The sequence below is a fragment of the Parasteatoda tepidariorum genome, chromosome 3 (genome assembly GCF_043381705.1).
Source record: "Parasteatoda tepidariorum isolate YZ-2023 chromosome 3, CAS_Ptep_4.0, whole genome shotgun sequence".
Lineage (NCBI taxonomy): Eukaryota > Metazoa > Arthropoda > Arachnida > Araneae > Theridiidae > Parasteatoda > Parasteatoda tepidariorum.
The window spans coordinates 92,751,120-92,765,321 of NC_092206.1; the positions used below are offsets into that span (position 1 = coordinate 92,751,120).

General features: G+C 30.9%; 1 protein-coding gene across 4 annotated transcripts in view; it reads left to right on the forward strand.

Moving 5' to 3' along the window:
* The window catches only part of LOC107446990 (zinc finger E-box-binding homeobox protein zag-1), a 499,470-nt gene that overhangs the window by 255,148 nt on the left and 230,120 nt on the right, over positions 1-14,202 (forward strand). The window contains exon 1 of one of the 4 annotated variants that reach the window (XM_071179012.1): positions 2,573-2,882. The exons of the other annotated variants lie outside the window; for them this stretch is intronic. The gene's annotated coding sequence lies outside the window, so the exon portion shown is untranslated. Of the gene's footprint in view, positions 1-2,572; positions 2,883-14,202 lie in introns of those variants that run through there. 4 annotated transcript variants of the gene reach the window in all.

The window sequence follows — 14,202 nt, forward strand, 5'->3', positions numbered from 1 at the left end:
TTATATATATATATGTGTGTGTGTGTGTGTGTGTGTGTGTGTGTGTGTGTTACTGTGAATGTCCGAAATATGTACTAGGTCTAGTTAAGTGCCACTGCCCGATATGCCCTACATCAATGTTTTTTAAGGTTCAGTGCCACTGCATTCATTATGCCTATTTATAGAAACAACATATTATTTGTGCTCTAAGAAACATTTTTGCGAATAACGACAGTGCTTTCGAAAAAAAAGATATATCTTAATGCAAAGGATTCTTTGACCCTACGCTACCCAAGCGATTTTTTATTTTGGTGTCAGATTTAGTCTATTGCAATGTTTAATCGAATTTCGTCGAATACTTTAAGTAGTTAGAATTTGAAGTTGTATAAATGATAAAGAACTCAGTGTGCCCACATTCAACTCCACGCCATTGTTTTTCTATAATATATAAGCAAGATCTATTTTAAATGGAACGGCTTTTCCCAAAATGTGAATTATTTGTGAAATATGATATGAAAAATCAATAATTTTGCAATGAAAAATCTTAAGGTAAAAGCATAAACCTCAATAAATAGAGAGAGAGAGAGAAAGAGAGAATATGACGAAAAACGTTACATAATGAGGAAAAGTGTCACTTTTTTTTCTTATTAAATCAGTATTGATAAAAATTAAGAGATTTTATCAAAACTAACGAATTTTAAACAATTTTTTTCTTCTTTTTTTTAATATTTGTTTATTTAGTATATTTATCGAAGATGATAATAATAACAGAAACCTAATCTAGTGGAAAAAAATATAAAGAAGCTGAAGGCGATGCAAACATTTTGTATTTTTTAAAAGACATGTAACTCTAAGTAGCTCTAAGGAGTTATGCCTCGTTTTGCCAAATTACACACTTATCATACGTATTATTATAAATCCAGGGACTAAATTATGAATCAAAGCTGGCAAATTTTGACCAAAAATGTTCAGTTTTTTACTATTAGTAGTAATTTTTGTGAGTTTTTTCTACAATCTGAAGAGAGCACTCTTTTATTAATGATTAAGCATTATTAATGGCTGAATTATAATTAAAATTTTTTAAATTGCATTTTGATGACTAAAACTACGCAACTATTTTAACGGTAATTCAAGGAACGAAATAAATTAAAACTTTAAAAAAAATTTAAAAAAATCTTTATGTTGCTACGTTGATCATTTAAAGCAGTTTTTCGAAGTTCCTTTGCCAAGGAAAATATAAAAGCCGTAGTTTTATATGCCTTACACTTGAAGCAATGCGATGATTTTGAACTATATACGTAATCTTGCCGCGTAGAATTATCTGCGCATTAGAACAGACAAATAACTTAAATATTTTAAAAGTTTAAAGGTATTACTCTTCTAAAAATTGCCAATTTGGCGATATTTTCCCACATAGATGAAAATTATCTAAAATCACTGCTTTGTTCTCAGTTTTTGTAAACTTTTATGATCCCATGTAATGCAGCATTGGAGTATGTTAAGAGCACAAACGCTTTTCATTTTCACAAAACTGTGGCTTTTCTCCATATCGACGTTTTGCGCCATTTTCAAAGTAAGCGTAGACAGCGCTGGCTTTAGATAGGCTTAACTTGACCTAACTGTCATGAATGACAGTTGCACACTTACAGCAGTTATAAAAATAGCATATTATTCGCAAAAAAGCATGATTTCATATGACGAAGGAGCCTTCGAAAAAAAGCGTTAAAACTTGATCTCATCTCATATACTGAAACGCATCCATCGTTGAATGGGTCAAATCCACAATCATCATCCTGGGCCTGTGAACCCTCTGGAGTGCAGGGGGCATAAAGAGTAGCGATCCTGCTTCGAGTCGGCTGACTACCTGCGGTGTGATTAAACCACCATCCCGGTTAATTTGTACTTTTTTTTATCATTCTGCAATATTCGTCTTGTTCAGTTTTAACTTATGTTCTCATTTTCACTCTTTTCTTTTTTCCTTCTACTGTTGTTAGTCTTTCACATTTTTTCATTTTGTATTTTCAATAAATTTTCCAGAACCCTTTCAAAATGTATATACATTGGATGGATATCATACTATGTCGAATCACTATTGTGGAATTCGGGATTTTAAAAGAATCAAACCCTGTTCAATTTGCAGGTGGAACTTGAAGGTATTTCCAATACTTACCTTTGACCTTCACTCAATTCACTGCGGTAAACAAACAGATTTTGATGTTTTTAATTTCACCTTCTTCGTTGTAGATCCGCCAACGGTTTAAAAACGTTTTTTTTTCTTCTCCATTTCGCTTAAATTATTATTTAAAAATTTTAATAGGCCCATTATTATGACTTTGTTTTAGGTCAAGAATTCTAAAGTATACATTGAAATAGAGAAATTAAAGTAATGAAAGTATTTAAACCCTATTCTGAATTATTCGAAATGCCACTAACTATTTATTTATCTGTTTTTTAAATTAGGAACTTATAAAAAAAAGTAATAAAATACACATTTGCTAGAAAGCTTAATACCCGTAGGCTACGTCAGGATCCTAACTGACGTCACACTTTTAAGACGCAAACTTTCACCTCGCAATTGGTTTACCTGACTGTAGCGACTCCATTGGGAAAGTCAGACACCTCGTTATCGATGTGGATTGTGGAAAATCCCTATTTTTCCTGTTTTCTCCGGTATGGGAGGAAAGGTGGAGTCGGGAAACCGGAGAGTGGCGTAAGTGTAAGTATGGCATCAGAACGAAGGTAGGGCGAGAGATGAAAGCCTGGCCGGAATTAGCCATAACAACGTTAACGCTCTAGGAGATGACATCACCTTGCACGTCGCACCTGCCTCCTTTTGTTGCTATGGTAACGCAGCATCCCGTCGCTCTTCCTCATCTCGATTCCCGATGCCCATATCCACGAAGGTATAAGTTTTTTTTCCCTTCCCTTTTAATATTATCATCCGTTTACAGGTTATGTCTTTATCTACTGTTGCTTTTTATTTATTTATTTATTCTTTTGTCACTACCACTATCACGTGATCATAAAGAACCGCCTCCATTTAATTGTTTAAAGTGATGCGGCCTTTTACATCCACAATAAATTGTGGTCTTTTCCTCAGGTGGGATCGTTATGGGGAATGACGTCGATATATTGGAGGTTGTTATAGCATACTGTGGATGACTTTAGTAATCGGTAGGGGATATAAAGAGATGGGGAAATATTAGTACCTTTTGTATGAGAAATGGTTTCGAAAGCTTGTTGTTAACTAATGGAATCTGTTGCAATAATCGACTAAGTATTTGATTTTTAAAACTTACTAAATAAAATCAATATTTTTTTCCTAACTATTTCGTGATAAATGATTGCATAATGCCAAGGTGTTATGCTCGGAGGAAAATCATACTCTATAGTTTTTTCTCTTAATATAGTTACACACCGCCAGCTTTCTTATTTTTATCTATGACAAAAACCTGCAGTATTTATTCAGTACCTGACTGATTTAGCCTAAAAAATGCAAAAGCCCGAGCTCGCCAAAATGTTAAAAATTATTTTTTTGGTTACTACTTAAGCATTATGATGATAATGAATATATGAGCTCATTATATAATTTTATTTAAGTTAAAAATATTAGTATTGTCTATTAGTTTACAAAAATTGTAATGAGTTTACGAAAATTGAAATAAATATAAGATCGAATTTGCTAATATATCATAATTTATTTACGTTATAAATATTTTAAGAGCATTTTATGGAGAAACAACAAATAAATTTGGTTTAAAATTGCGACATTGGTGGCAATCTGTATCTACAGCCCCTGATTTCTATATCACACCATGAATATCTTACCTTTTTCATTTCAGGTTATATAAACCATTTTTTAGTTTTCGAATCTTTATTAAAAAATGTAAATATATTAAATGAATCTCTTTATGAAAATTTCATGATGAATGGAATGGGTGTACTTTTTTAAACAATAATGTTGCTATCCCGAAAATCCTAATGATACTTATATGATACATATAATTATATACTCGTATAATTATACTCTTATAATTATGATACTTATAATACTCTTGTAATTATTATACTTATAATACTCTTATAATTATGATATTTGTAATACTCTTATAATTATGATACTTATAATACTCTTGCAATTATGATACTTATAATACTCTAATAATTATGATACTTATTATAACTAAATATTTATGGAGATTTAAATTTTTATTTGTATTTATTTACGGTAAAAGAAGGTTATAAATCCAGCTTTAAATCTCTGTTGTATCCTGAATTGAGTCCCGAAGTGAACTGATCGTTAAGACACGGTTCCCAGCAGATCACCGAAGTCAAGCATCACTGGCTGCGGTCAGTGTGCGGGTGGGTGACCACTTGGATCAGTCTGCCTAGGGACCGAGAGTGTGCGGTATGGATCCTCGTTAAACTGTGCAACCGTAAAGTACTCGACTTCGCGTGCAGGTCGTCGGGCTACCGAAGCGGGGGTGCCATCCCCTCTGCAGAGGATCAAAATTGTGATGGCATGTCTTCGGATCATCCTCAGGGATGTTTCCCAGACCGTCGCCAATAGCCCATTGTGCAGTTCTAGTGTTACGTAAATGAACTACAGCAACAACAACATATCCTGAATTGAAGTCTTGCATTGAGCAAACTACTAATTTTGTTTATTATTAAATGCATCTTAGTTTGATGTTAATACTCGTTAGTTTAGTTTCAATTTAAAATTTTCACAAGAAAACGAATTTTTCTAAATTATCGACTAGGAAGTTCTGTAGTCTTCTGGGTTCGATTCACGTTACTCAAAAACTATTCACTTGAACTCTTTAAATACTACTACGAACTCTTTATAATAGCTCATTGACGATTACAAGATAAAGTAGAACCTTTTTCCTAGTGTATTTGATATTCTTTTAGTCTTAAGAACATCTCATCTTTCAAGCTGTTCATTTATTAATACCATAACTCCCCCTACTCGTAAAAATAATTCTAGAACCAATCATGGAATAAAAAAAACTCTTTCCACCGAAAACTGGATTTATACCTCTGTATCGACAACTACATCTGACAAAACACATCTAAAGATTAAAAATATATGAATTCGCCAGAGAGCCCTAAGGTTAGAAACAAAAATAATTCTAATCGAACGCCTGGTCCACCCCATATCCAGTATACAAGCCCATTACCTGATTCGTTAATGTTGAGACAGGCCCGCAGCGAACGGTGCTTCCTTTGTTGACACAGAGAAGCTTGTACTAGTACAAGTACACCTTCACGTTATCCCGGACTCAGGTGTGTTTACTCAAGTACTCTGGATCCCTCGTTTGAGGAGCCAGAGAGGCTCCTAGAGCCAGAGGCAACGAAAAACTTTCTCTTCTGAAGCTGTTGGAGGTTTGTGTGCATTTTGTGGAAGAATTAGTTAGTTAATGTGACTCTTCAATAAATCTTAAGTATGCAATGTTTGTTCATTTTAAAAATTTTATCGACTTCATTAATGTGGTGATATTTTTTTCTTATTACCTGTACTACTACTTTGTTTCGAAGGTCGAGGTTTGAATGACTAATTTGTTTAACCTTTTTCTTTCTTTTTGGTTTAAGAGGTTTACATTGTTTGGGGGTGTTTCTGTTTTTGAATTTTAGTCTGTTATCATTTGTTTGTTTATCGAAGTTTAAGTAAAACGTGTTTTATAAATATACATTATTTTTTTTTCATTTTTTTTTCAATTGCTCTTATAGAAAACAAAACGTTTTTAAGGAGTAATTCTGTTACCACGAAAGTGTAGAAATCAGTTATTCTACTAAATATCTAGCTAATGTCTCAACTGAGTAAAAATTATTGTCAAAGCTACCGAAGTACGATAAAAATTTATCTTATTTCTGGCTCTGTGAGAACACCAAAAAGCTCGATAATTTTTACCGAAACGCTTTGATAATGATCTTGTTAAAATTAACAATGAAATATTGTTTTATGATATGCGTTAAAATTTGGTATTTTTATCATGATACTTTAGAGCAGGGGTTTCCAACTTACATAAGGCCGGGGGCCACAATTAAAAACGCAAATTAAATGGCGGGCCGCAACTTTATCAAAATTTTATGTAGGACTCTTTTATATTTGAAGGAACATTAAATATTACTGTCAAATTTTTACCAAGTTGTACAAAACGAAAGTATTGAATTACAAATTAAAATAAGTAGATTTTTAAAAATATTTAATTGTTATTAATAATATTTTTAAAAATATTCAATAAATGATATAAATTTGGGCTGCAATAACTTTAATGTGCACCTATGAATTAAGCAATTAAGGTGCAACAGATATTTAATTGTTAGGATATAAAACTTTAAAAAGGTTGGTATTGAAACTTACATAGCAGCACACAAAATATTCAATGAGAAAATTGAGGTTTTTTGCTGCAACCACCAGAGAATAGATATTTACATTTTAAATTAAAAGTTTACAAATATGTGTGTAAATATTTACGTCTAAATTAATGGTTTCAAAAAATTAAATGGGAGAATTTCTTCGAGAAAATTTCTGATAAGCACATGCCAAATTATATTCACAANTCTCAAAAAACAAAAAAAAAAAAAAATGAAATAAAAAAGAGCAGCATACACGATTATTTTTGTAATTGAATAAATATTTTCTTGGGGGTAAAACCTGAGAAACTCCTGCTTTAGAGCATAACATAAAAACCATTTATTTGATTAAATTAGCTTTTCAGTATTGTATTTTTTTACTTTTTGGTAATAAGAACTACAGTTTTAAAAACTGGAATTTCTAATAAATGGTTATTATATAGACCAAATAGTTGGTTTCCGATTGTATTCATTTTTATTTACTTTGTTAATCATTTATTCGCCTTTGTTACAAGAGAAGACACTTTTAAAATCCTAAGTGCGAGTACATGCGCTGAACAGAGTTTCAAAATTACGTAAAAAAATGAATAAGTAAATAAAAATTTTCTCGTTGTTTTAAATGTTCTAATAAAAGTAATTATGTTGAATGTTGTACATAATAAATATTTATTTATTTATTCATTCATTCATTTTTTGTTTTATTTTTTATTTAATTATAGTTCTTATTACCACACATATTTCGCAAAAAATACAAAACTGAAAGATAAATGTAATCAAATAAATTTCTTTTGTATGATAAAGTTTGATAAAGTTTAGTAATTTTATCATAGGTTATAAAACCATATTTTATGGTTAATATTTGCTAAAATCATTATCAAAGTGCTTCGGTAAAAATTACCGAGCTTTTTGCTGCTCCTATAGAGCATGAAAAATTATAAATATTACCATATTCTAGTAGTTTTGACCATACTTTTCTTCTCAGTATATTATTATTATTTTGATCCCTTTTGTTAAGGAATAGAAAAAGGTCCTTTAAAAATCTTGGGTGTAAGTGAAGGTTTTCTCTTAGAGCGTAACGATGCTCAAATAATTATATAAGTCCAGTGTTTTCATCAAAATTATTTAAGGGAACAGTGGACTTTTAAAAACTTTGAAAAGAAACTAAAAAAGAATCTTATATATTTTAATATTTTATCGAACTTATTGATGTTAGAAACCTATTTAATTGTGAATTAACTAAAACCAAAGTAATTTTTATGTAAAATTCGATTAAAAAATGTAAGAAATTAATAAAAATATTGTTTGATTAAATCATTTCATTAAAGGTCATTAAAAGTATCCTTGCCCAACAAATTTTTTTTTCAAAATATTTTAATGCTTGTATTTTTTGATCACAAATAAAATTTTTTACAAATGTAGCTTGAAAGAAATTTAACAGACAAAATGTAGACATCACTGTAACTTAGAGCATTTCTTTTTTATTTATAAAATTGGATGAAAATTTAAATGTTATTTTTTAATGTATGCAAGCACATAGTTATTCGTAAACAAATTTTAAAAAAATGTAAACTATTATTAAAGACTCGTAGTGCATGGAACTTTCTTAAGTTAGATGTAATTGAAAGTGAATTCTAATACGTATCTTCAACATCTTTTTACTATTTTCATTTGAAACTTGAGACTCTATATACATAGCCCACACACCGAAAATGAGGTTTAAAGCATCGAACTTAATAAAAAATCATTTTAAAGGTCCACTCTCTTCTTAACAGATAAAAATTTATGGAACAAAATCTTATTATTTATAGTTTGAGCTTTCTGCGACGTGATACAAATTATTTCTTGTTTCTTCAACACATAAAATTAAAATTGTAATGTTGTTGTTGTGACTCATTCTTCAAGGTCTAGCCAAGAGTAGCGATGGCTCAGGGGATAGAGCGTTCGCCTTCCAAGGAGGCGAACCGGGTTCGAATCCCAGTCGATACGAATTCCGCATCCAGCTTGCTCCGACAGCAGTGCTGACATGAAATATCCTCAGTGGTAGACGGATCATGGGTTAGAGTCCCCTTGCCGTCAGGCTAACCGGGGGAGGTTCTCGTGTTCTTCCTCTCCATGTTACGCAAATGCGGGTTAGCTCCATCAAAAAGTCCTCCGAGAAGGCAAAATTTCTCCCAATACTCGATCCAGGAGTTCCGTTGTCTTCTGGATTGGGTTCAAAATTACAAGGCTACTGTGTTGAACATTAGCAGTCGTAAACCCATAAAAGTGGGTTGGCTGTTCAACGACGGTTATAAAATTAAAAGGTCTAGCCAAAGAATATACATGGGGGAAGAAGTCTAGCTTCCATAGGTATAATGTAAACCAGACATTTTAAGGTTTGGTGCAGTCTCTTTGTTTAAAAGGAAAAAAACAACAGCGGAGGTTCTTGAAACGGATTTGCACCCTCCTCTCCTCCCCGGGATAGGGTTGAAAAAGAGGATTTTTCTCTCTTTGTTTATTGTTGGTTTGTTCTGCATTTTTACACTATTAACAAACAGTACTGTATTATTAAGATATTTCTTAGAGAATACATTTATATCATCCATGTTAATTAAATATGCTAACACATTTTGACGCAGAAAGAAAGAATGAAATGACAGGAGGCTGCGTACCCTTTATATATTACCTGCATTCATTTATATATGTTATTCATGTAGAGTTGTCTTATAACCGGTGACGTACTTCTTGACTTGCTTCATATGCGCATGCGCTAGATCATAGTACACGTGATGTTCTGCTAAATCTTTGTATGTTGCTAGCCTGAGCTGGATTTCTTCTCCCTTTACATTCAGCTTGCTAGACCATGTCCAAGAGATCGTGAAACCTCAAAAAGTCACATATGTAATGAGAGGTGCAGTTATAAGGTCCTCGTGTAAAGCAGTGACGGAAATGTTCTGGAGAGGACTGTGTTGACGTGCACTTGGTGAAAACACGATAAGTTTTCTGTCCATCAACATATGTCATGCTAATGTCTTTCTAAAACAGCTCTATCACTCCCATTCTTGAGGGCATTAACAGGAGTTTACCCAGAACAGTGGGACGGAGGATTCCTCCATATTTTCTGATTTGAAATCTTAATTTTAGAACTTATTTCAGAAAGTTCGACATCTGAAGTTGATGAGCCACAGAATTGTAATGAATACAATATGTTACCAACGTATGAAAGCTATGGAAGATCATTTAAAAAGTTTTGTTCCTTTTTATTTGCGTTTAATAAATTTCGTTTTTGGTAATAGAAGTCCGATTCTTAGACAGATGGTCAGCTTCGCAAGTTTCGCTGCACTGATACAACTTAATAGCACTTAAACTAATACTTAAAATTTACTAGCACTATTTGCAAATAGTTTAGAAAAATAATTTCTGTTTTAAGCTGCTTTGTTTTCCTACGCATCTCAATAATTTTATTCTTACAGTTTTAGAAAACTTTTTATCGTTATTTTCTTTTCATTGTAAAAAACCTGTGTAAAACGCTTATTTGTTTTTAAACTCTTGCGCGAAATTCTGTACTTCAGCATTTTTTCGAAACCTTATTTTTCATCCCAGCTTTAAACAATCTCTTTTTTTTTAGTGAAATTTTCTTAAATTTCAATCAAAATTTTTGCTACCACTTCCTTTTTTCGAAATAAAATAAATAAGCTCAAAAGTGAGTAAGAACAAGAAAATAAAATCTCCTCGGAAACTTTTAATACTCAACACTTTTCCTCAACTTTCTTTTTTCTTCCTCACTTCTTTATCTTCTTTTCTCACAATTACGTTTTTCCAAAGGAAAGTTTTTTTCCTTCTTGCAGATTAGAAATCTGCCGAACGCGATTGCCATTAAATATCGTGCATACGATATACCCTCCAGGTATTAGCAAACTCTTGGTGGCAACAACAGTTGCTGTTTGGAAAAAGTATGTAGAAAATACAAATGAAAAAGTGATTTTTGTTCTTTTTTTTCATAAAAGAATGATCGAAGTTTTTAAAGAGTGAAAGATTTTTAAAAGATTTTTGAAGGAAGACGAATACCGATTTTTATCTTCACTGTTTTTATTTATTTAGATTTCACTTAGATTAACAAGAAAAAAAGAAGAGGGAAAAAAGTTAGAAAGCATTTCATCCGTCGGAAAAAGTTTTGTTGGAAGAAATCGAAAATGTCTCATTTAAGTTAAAGATTTCTTTCTGATATAGTGTTTTATTTTTGTGTTTGATTTTAAACGCGTTATTGATGTTCTATTTCATCAATTTTTCCGCGTGATTGTAATATTTTTGCCATTGTTGTTTGGTTGTTTTTAGATCAATATTTGTTATAAGTAAGATTGTAATTAAACAAATAACAACAAAAGTTTTTTTTAAAAAAAAAAATTATTTCAAGAGATGTTTAAGAGATATTTAAAAATAACCGAAATTATATAAAACCCACAAGAGTTTGGGAGATATACCAAAAAACGAGATTTCAAGAATTGCACAAGAACTTCAAGAGTACAAGATAGACATAAGAACAACAAGAGGTACATAAAAGCAAAAAAATTGAAATATATACCAGGAAAATTAAAGCTCTAGAGATTTACCGGTTCAAGAGATATATTAGGACAACAAGAGTTCAAGAGGTATACATGAACAAAAAGAGTTCAAGAGATATACAAGAACAGCAAAAGTTCAAGAGTTATACTAGAAGGAAGAACAAGAGTTCAGAACATATACCGGAGCAACAAGAGTTCAAGAGATATACAAAAACCATAACAACTAGACGAACAACAAGAGTTAGAGATATACAAGAACCATAACAACTAGAAGAACAGCAAATATACCGCGACAACAAGAGTTCAAGCGATATACTAGAACAACAAGAGTCCAAGAAATATATTAGTACCACTAGAATTCAAGATATAACAACAACAAAAGTTCAAGAGCTATACAAGAACTAGATGGGCAAGAGTTATGCAAAAACAACAAGACATATTTATTGAAATAACAAGGATTACACAAGAACAATAAGACAAATATCTTGGTATTAAAAATCAAATAAAAATAAAAAATAAATTTTTATAAAAGAATAAAACAGATAGTTATCAACCTTTTTTAGAAAAGAAAATTAAAGGTAAAATACAATCGTCCCAACTGGGATTTGAACTCGGGACCTCTTTGCGGTAGAAGACTGTTACCCCACGATTTCACGTTTCTCCAGAAATTTTTGTTTGTTTGAAAGTAAATGAACTGAAACTTTAATCGAGCATATTTTACTCTAGGGGCAGATTAGGCGGCTAATTTGTACCCTATCCGAGGTTTTCAAACATGCTCCTCAATTGAAGCTTAACCTCATTTTAATAAGAATTTTTGAAATGCTTACTGCCATCGTCAGTGAAGGCTTAAGAGCTGTGACCACATTATTAAACCTTAAACTGAATAAGTGATTGTATTATTTGTAAAAATAAAATGTACATTGCGAAACATTAACTGTAAAATTTACTCGCTGAATAACTTTTGATTAAATGCTCCGATTTTTTTACGTACTAAGATGCTATCTTTAAGATTGAAAAGCCTATTCGTAATATGCTAATAAGTTAAAACAGACGATAGCTTAAGATACGCAATCGGACTTTTTAATATAATATCTTTCAAAAGTTACACGTTTTACCTAACATGATTTTTTATCCCAATGAATAATGAATAGGAAAATATGGTCTCAATAGTTTCCAGAAAAGCGATAAAAGTTAGGAACCTACTTTCTTTGTGTTTTTATTTTATTTTAATTTATCCAAAGAATTAATTTGCAACGAAAAAGAAATTTAAAAAAAATATTTAATTCGTAATAAATGATAAATAATATTTAATTCGTAAATAATTAAATGTATAAAATATTAATTAAATACTTAAAATATTAATTAAATGTTTAAAATATTAATTTAATATTTGAAATATTAATTAAATATTTAATTTTATTATTTAATTCGATTATGATCGAAAAAAATATAATTGAAATGTTAATTTTAAAATTATCTTAAAAAAATTTAATTTAAATGAAAAACTTAAATTTTTAAACTGGTAAACAGCTTCTGAGAAATAAAGCTTCAATAATAATAAAACCTACTGTGAATTTTTATGTTAAAAACTGTTCAACTGGCTTAAATCTGGGAATTATTTTTTTAAAATTATGCTCCTAAAGAGGATGCAATATTTTTTTATGACTTACAAATAAAATTTTTGAGATTTTTATTAATTAAAATAATAACAATTAAATATTGAAAGTAGCTTTTTATATTCAATTATATTTGAGATGACTAGTTTTAGAAATGCGTGCGAAAATATTTTGATTTGTTCCAAAGATTTGGCGAAATACTCACAAAAAGTGAAAATTATTTTTGGAATTCCAAGTTTTCAATCCTTTCTCTGTCTAAATTATTGGGACTAAATCTTCTAGATTCCGGCTACTAACAACTAAGCTTAACTTAGGGATCAAAAATTTCTATCCGTCTAAAATAAATAAATGAATGAATAAAATAGAAAGTTATTGAGAATCTAATGCATTCTCAGAAATAAAATTCTCACTTTTGACGATACACCAATCTTTGAGCTATATTTCGTTAATTTTGAGAATCATGTTGTCATAAAATCACGTGATTTGTGACGAAACGCCAACTCTGATATATATATAACGAAAATGTATCCTCAATTCGAAACCTTATCGTAGTGCATTGTGGGAGATTGTTCACTAGGATGACGAAACTTGAACAAAGATTATACGATCGAAAATAAAGTGACGAACAAACCGACGGTGGTCAAGGAGTCGGCCTCGAACCAGGAAGACCACTGGTTCGAATCTCACTTCGTTCGTGGGGGAAAATTAAATCTTTGTCTATCCGTTCTTATTGAATTGCGTAAGCAGCATTGATTTATCTATATAGTACCCACTATAAAGTGATTACAATTAGATTATGAAAAAAAAGCAGAATGACGAAATATATATTTAATTTTGACGAAATTTGTTTTCTCGAAGAAATGACAAATATTTCGTCACCTTGACAAACTTATTACTCGGAACATATACCAGGAAACGGTTTTGAGTAGTAAATTTGAGTATTCATTTTTTATAGTGCGTTTTTCACATTGCGCAGTCTATGTAAATAAAAAATGTAATAAAATGGTGCTATGTAAATAAAAATGGCTATGGAAATTAAATGGCTATGTAAATAAAAATGCTATTTTCAATATGTTTTGAATGTCATTTATTTTAATGTATAATTAGTAATCTATCAATCACTCTTTGTATCAGCGTTGAAAATTTTTAAACGAAGCCTGTAGGTGCCAACTTATCCGGCTTTGAGGAACATTTTTCCAGTGATAATGAAATGACAATTAAATTTGTGAAATACCTTAAAATTTTTTGTTTGTTTGTTTGCTTGCTCAGTCAGGGTTGGAAATCATCATAATATACTTCAGGGTGGTTAAAAATCATTTTAAATCACATTTAATAAACCCAAAAATCACCGTTCGCTTCTACTGAGAACTACCTTTCGCAAAAAGCGTGCAATTTGGCAGCGACGCCGACGTCTCTTTGATGAAATAATTAAGTGACGAAAATCAGTAATGAACAGCACTCATTTACTATTTCCTACAATCAAAGAAATCTTATTTTGTTCGTCTGGAATTTACCTCTTCCTTTTGCAATTTCACCTCTTTTTAGTACAGACCGAGAGTGAAGAAATTCATTAGGCAAGTTAACCCTGTCATCTGACTCGTTAGTCAAGAGAGCGGAAGAACTAAAAAATAAAAAAAAATATAGAACTCTCCCTTTCATGGTTCCATGTAAGAAATTCAAATTTCATTTATGCAAATGGTTTTGCA